Raw genomic sequence first — 6,000 nt, 5'->3', positions numbered from 1 at the left:
ATGCACTGCGATCTCGCAGTGCATATTAGGGCTCCACTGAGGACGAACTTGCCGTGAGCGCCCCATATGTTCATTTGTTCTACGAACAAACAAACAGCTGATGTTCGAGTCGAACTTACAGTACGTTCGTCTCGAACATCCAGCCCATTCTTAATCAAAATGTGTAATAATTATTTTCGGACTGTTTAAACAACGAGTTGAAACAGTCTCCAGACAGACACTATAAATACTGTTTATCATTTGCACTTTAATGTATTTTTACATTACAGCATCCTGTACTACCCTGCACAGCAACATTCAGATGGAAAGTGTAGAAGTTGACACTGGGATGACCACATTAGTGTGCTGTAGCTCTTTAGTTATCCAATCATGACTGTGTTCTTCTTGTAATACCAAGTCACCATTCTGGCAATGCAATGTGACCGAGATGTATCATTACAAAAATTACAAAGAAAAGTGGCTGAGCAAAATCGTAGATATTTTGTTCGGTAAAACAGATATCATATGTGTATATAACTGTTTGAATAGAGTTTATTTTTATGGGCTCAGTTAAGTGCAAGTTCACCTTTTCAGAGAAAATGAAAAGATGAATTTACACAGTACACCCTCCCCACCCACCTGATCCCTGTTTTACTTACCTCTGCAGGTGATGAGCAATGATGACCTATCAGTTCCCACAAAGCCAGTGTAGTAGTTTGGTGATTTAAAATACCAGCTCTTCTCTTCCTTCTTTCTGCGGCACTTCTGGTACAGATCAGAGCTGTTCTTATTGGTTAGTGCAGGCACAGAGCATCGCACTGATCTGTCCTGGAAGAGCTGCAAGAAGAAAAAGTAGAAGAGCGAGAATTTCAAATCCCTGGACCATTGCACTGGCTGTATGGTCACTAACAGTTCCCCATCCATGGAGGGTAAGTACAGTGAAACCAGGGGTGGGGTGGGGAGGGTGTATAGTGTTCAAGGGCCGCCATCGGGGGGAACAGCCAATACAACTGTAAGGGGCCCCGGGGCTGCCCAGGCCAGAAGAAGGCAGGACGGGTGAAGGGGAGCTGTGTTGTGCACTATAGAAACGATCTTGCAGCTTCTGCTGCTCTCTGTGTAATTAAGCTCAGACGTTGAACTCTTTACTGCCATCTCTGGCTACTATGTGCATGTGCACCCCTCGTGTGACCTGCCTGTTCTGTGCTCCTCTGTGTCAGCAACATGTCAGCTTTGTGAAAATGAGTTTAGACTAGGTAGGAAGATTTTCTTTACAAGTAGGGGCTGTGAAGGAAAGGGAGAGGACTGTTTGTATGCAGGGAGGGGCCAGAGGCTTGTGTGTTTACAGATTTGTGTATGTGTGGGGCTGCCATATATATACAGGTAGGGGGAGGGGGGCTGTAATATATACAGGTGTGAGGGGGCTGACATATACAGGTGTGTGGGGGGGTGACATATATACAGGTGTGAGTAGGGCTGGCATGTATACATAATTGGGAGGGCTCACACATATACAGGATTGATGGGGGGGCTGAGTGCGTACAGGTGAGGTGGCCGGCGCATGGATTCAGTGGGATGGCCTGTGGGCAAGCACTGGGGAATGTTAGTGGTCGGGCTTGGGGGGGCCCAGGCCTAAAGGTGTGTAAGGGACTCAAAACTTTCTGATGGCTGCCCTGATAGTGTTAGTTCACCTTTTTATTTTTTCTTAAAAGGTGAACTAACCCTTTTAAAGTGGTAGTAAACTACACTTTAAAAAAAAAACCCTTAGAACGAAGCCCTCCAGTGACCTGCTGTTACCGCTGACAGGGCTTCCATCTTTACCCGGTTCAAGTGCTCCGGCCGCCTGGCCGAGCCGCAATGACATCACACCCGCAGGCATGTGGCTTCAGCACGGAGCTCTGAAGGGACGGCACGGGTATGCCATCCCTTTAGATCACATGCGCCGGGGACATCACCGGCTGCATGCAGTGTGGATATCTCCTAAACGGTGCAAGTTTAGGAGATATTCATTGTACCTACAGGTAAGCCTTATTATAGTTCGTAAGTTGTTATAAGTTGGAGACATCCAAAAAAAAAACGACCTCAATGCACTATTTAATTGGGCAACTCTATGACAAATGAGGTTTATTACTGTTAAATGTAAAGTTATGCACTTGGGGGCTAAGAGTATGCATGCATTATACATACTAGGGGGAGCACAAGTGGGGGAATCCATAGCGGAGAAGGATCCGGGGGTTCTGGTAGGTCATAAGCTTAATAATAGCATGCAATGCAAAGCTGCGGTTTCCAAAGTGAGCAAAGTCCTTTCTTGTATTAAGGGAAGCATGGACTGCAGAGATAGAGAGATATCATTTTGCCCCTGTACAAATCATTAGTAAGACCTCATCTGGAATATGCAGTTCAGTTTTAGGCACCAGTTCTCAAAAAGGATATTGGGGAACTGGAGAGTGCAGAGAAGGGTATGATAAGAGGCATGGAGGAGCTCAGCTAAGAGGAAAGATTAGAGGAACTGAATTTATTCACTCTTGAGAAGAGGAGATTAAGGGGGGATGTGATCAACATGTGCAAATACATAAGGGGTCCATATAGTGAACTTGGTGTTGAGTTATTCACTTTAAGGTCATCACAGAGGACAAGGGCACAGTCTTTATGTCTAGAGGAAAAGAGATTTCATCTCCAAATACAGAAAGGTTTCTTCACAGTAAGAGCTGTGAAAATGTGGAATAGACTCCCTGAAGAGCTGGTTCTAGCCAGCTTAGTAGATTGCTTTAAAAAAGGCCTGGCTTATTTTCTAAATGTACATAATATAACTGGATACTAACATGTATAGGTAAAGTTGATCCAGGGAATATCTAATTGCCTCTCTGGGGATCACGGAGGAATTTTTTCCCCTGCTGGAGCGAATTGGATCATGCTTTGCTGTTTTTTTTGCCTTCTTCTAAATCAACTGTGGGTATAGGATTGTGTATATGGGATTGTATAATTTTATTTTTTTTTCCCCTTTTTTGGTTGAACTCTATGGACTTGTGTCTTTTTTCACCCAGACTAACTATGTAACCTGTAGGTACAAGTAAAAAAAAAGACTTTACTACCACTTTAAGCTGGGTTCACGCCTCCGACAGATGCAGCTCGCAGCAGGGGCCCGGTGCGTCCCAGTTCTCCATTTCAGGGACGAATCAGGGCCAAATTTTTGCCTGAATTCAGCCCTGAAACTGAGCCAAAGGCGCACAGTGCAAGCCGCTCCGCAGCCACAACAGAGATGTGTGAACCGGCTCCATAGAGAACCTGATCGGAAGGTCCATGCTGTCTTTTGGACAAAGAGGTGTAAACTGACTTGTGTTCATTTATACCTGCCTACCTCCGGGTCTGTTTCAGTCTGCAAAAAAAAAAAAAAACAGAAGAAGACAGCGTCCTTGTTCCATTTTGGCAAGCCGAATCAGAGGTAGCCTGAACAGACAGCGGAGTCCATTTACACCCGGCCACCCACAGAACTCAATAGGCTCTACCTGTATCAGCTCTGCATAAACTGAGCAAGCACAGTTGTGACATCACCCAATTCTGCTCACAGATCCTCTGCTGATTGGAGTGGACTCTGCTCTGTGGAAGACGCCTAAGTTTTACTTCTTGCACTATGACCTGGCTTTTAATGTGTCTTGAAAACATAGCATAAATTACATAAATGGCTTCCTTTTTTACACCACACTTACCAAGAAACGTTGATTGATGTAAAAACTGTAGCGGTGCCTTATTTCAGTGGCGCCACCAATATATACCATTACATTGACTCATGAAGGGACATATACACATAAATTATTTAAAAAGACAAGCACAATTCCACGCTTGTAAGAAAATCCTTTCATCCTTATCAGATTAAACATTCTACTAGACTGAGGAATGGAAGTTACTTGTACTACCTACTAAGTTACACTGTTCTTTAGTTGTAATAAAGGAGCACTAAACAAATGCTCTCTAATTATGATAATCAATGAAAACAAAGATGGAAGAATATGCAATTATTTCAAGATATCAGAACAAAAGATATTTAATATTAGGGTGGATAAGTGGGTGTATTTTAAAATATACAGCGAACTTCCTGGCCCAAAGTACAACCTGTCACTTTCTTGCTTCCTTTGCCCTGCATAGCTGCAAATATAATGCAATAGGCAGCACATCAGAGTTCTAATATATGTACAATACCTAATTTCCTGTGCAGACACCAGCTTTTGTAGGTAATGTTGTAAAAGGTAAGTAGTATCCTTTCCACACAGTGTAGTTTGAATGTTGGTTCTAAGAAAGGATATGTTGTCGTTTTCACAAAATTATTGAAAAGCTGCTCTTCAAATCACATAACAGTTATCTTCGTTTTGTATTAGACTCACATTAGGACTTGTTCACACCGGTGCGACTTGTCATGCAATTTGACAGCTTCAAATTGCATGACAAGTCGCACTTTATTTGCCTATGGAAACATTCAAATCTGTGCAATGCAGACTTGCACTGATTTAAAAAAAGGTTCCTGCACTATTTTTTTTGCGATTTCATGTGCGACTTGCATAGACCTGTGTGCATGAAGTCGCACAGATGTCAGCCCGCCACACATGAAATTGCACTGACCGTTGGCTTTGAAATTGTACTGTAGGGTCTCCTGCACTAAAACACCAGAGAGAATGCACTACTTCTAGATGGCCCCTTGTGCATGGGCCCTAAAGTGTTACTAAACCCACAACAGTGAAATCAGTCTGTATATGCAGTTAAGCATGCTTGTTATACTCACGGTGGAATCTAAGGGGTTAATCCTCCACACTGTGTAAAAAAGCTGTTTTATGCTATCTTCTCTGATCCTCCCCTTCTTCCATAGTCCCCAATTCATCCCCTGATAAGAAGGAGCCTTTGGTCAGTTTGGTGTGTATTGCTAGAGAGTTTTTATTTTTCTTGGGAGGGTGCATGTGATCAGCACAGGGCCAATCAGCACTGTACAGACAGAGGGCCAGGGGTCATGCAGCCTTATAGGACAGTCAGAGGAGAATGAAATCTTCTCATACAAGTTTTAACCAGACACTGATAGAAGTCACAAGACTGCTTATACTGCTGATGATAAAAGGTATTTAGCAGTTTATATTTACTAAAATAATTGCATTTCTGTGTACTGTGGAAGACCAGGTATAGTGAATGCAGGGTCCTGGGTTTAGTAACATTTTAAGTGCCATAAACTTGGAGCTAATAAAAAAAGCTTTTATAATTGTACCAGTAATATAATGAACAGAGTCTATCAAAATTGAAGCTGCTTCCTCTTTAACCATTTCCCGCCTGTCCACCATCAAATGAGGATGGAACGGTGCGGCTCACGTTCTGGGACAACGTCACATGACGGCGCCCAGTTTAGCCGCGATGGCGAGCGCATCGCTTTCCTGGGACACGGCGTAACCCCGATCTCAGCAAAGAACCACGGCAGTGGCTCTTTACCCGTGTGATCACATGTAAACAAGGAAGGGCCGTTTATCGGCTTTTGCTCTCTCACACTGACAGAGAAAATGTGTAAAGGTAATCAGGGCACTGATTATAATGCAGCCCCAACGGTGCCCAATAGTGATACCAGTCTGTGCTCATCAGTATCACCAGTCTGTGCCCATCAGTGAGGCCAATCTGTGACCATTAGTTATGCCAATTAGTGCTACCTTTCAGTGCCCATCAGTGTCGCCTATCAGTGCTCATTAGTGCTGTATATCAGTGCCCATCAGTACTGCATATCAGTGTCACCCCATCGGTGCCCTTTAGTGCCGCCTCATCAGCGCACATCAGTGTAGGAGAAAAGTTACTTACTGACAGAAACTAAGGAAAACTTTTTTTTTTCAAACTTTTTGGTCTTTTTTCAATTTTTTTTTTTTTTTAGCAAAAAATAAAAAAACCCAGTGATGATTAAATACCACCAAAACAAAGCTCTATTTATGTGAAGAAAATGATCAAAAATTCATTTGGGTACAGTGTTGTATGACCGCGCAATTGTCATTCAAGGTTCGACAGCAC

The sequence above is a fragment of the Aquarana catesbeiana genome, linkage group LG04 (assembly GCF_042186555.1).
Source record: "Aquarana catesbeiana isolate 2022-GZ linkage group LG04, ASM4218655v1, whole genome shotgun sequence".
In the NCBI taxonomy this organism is placed as follows: Eukaryota; Metazoa; Chordata; class Amphibia; order Anura; family Ranidae; genus Aquarana; species Aquarana catesbeiana.
This window is presented reverse-complemented; position numbering follows the sequence as displayed.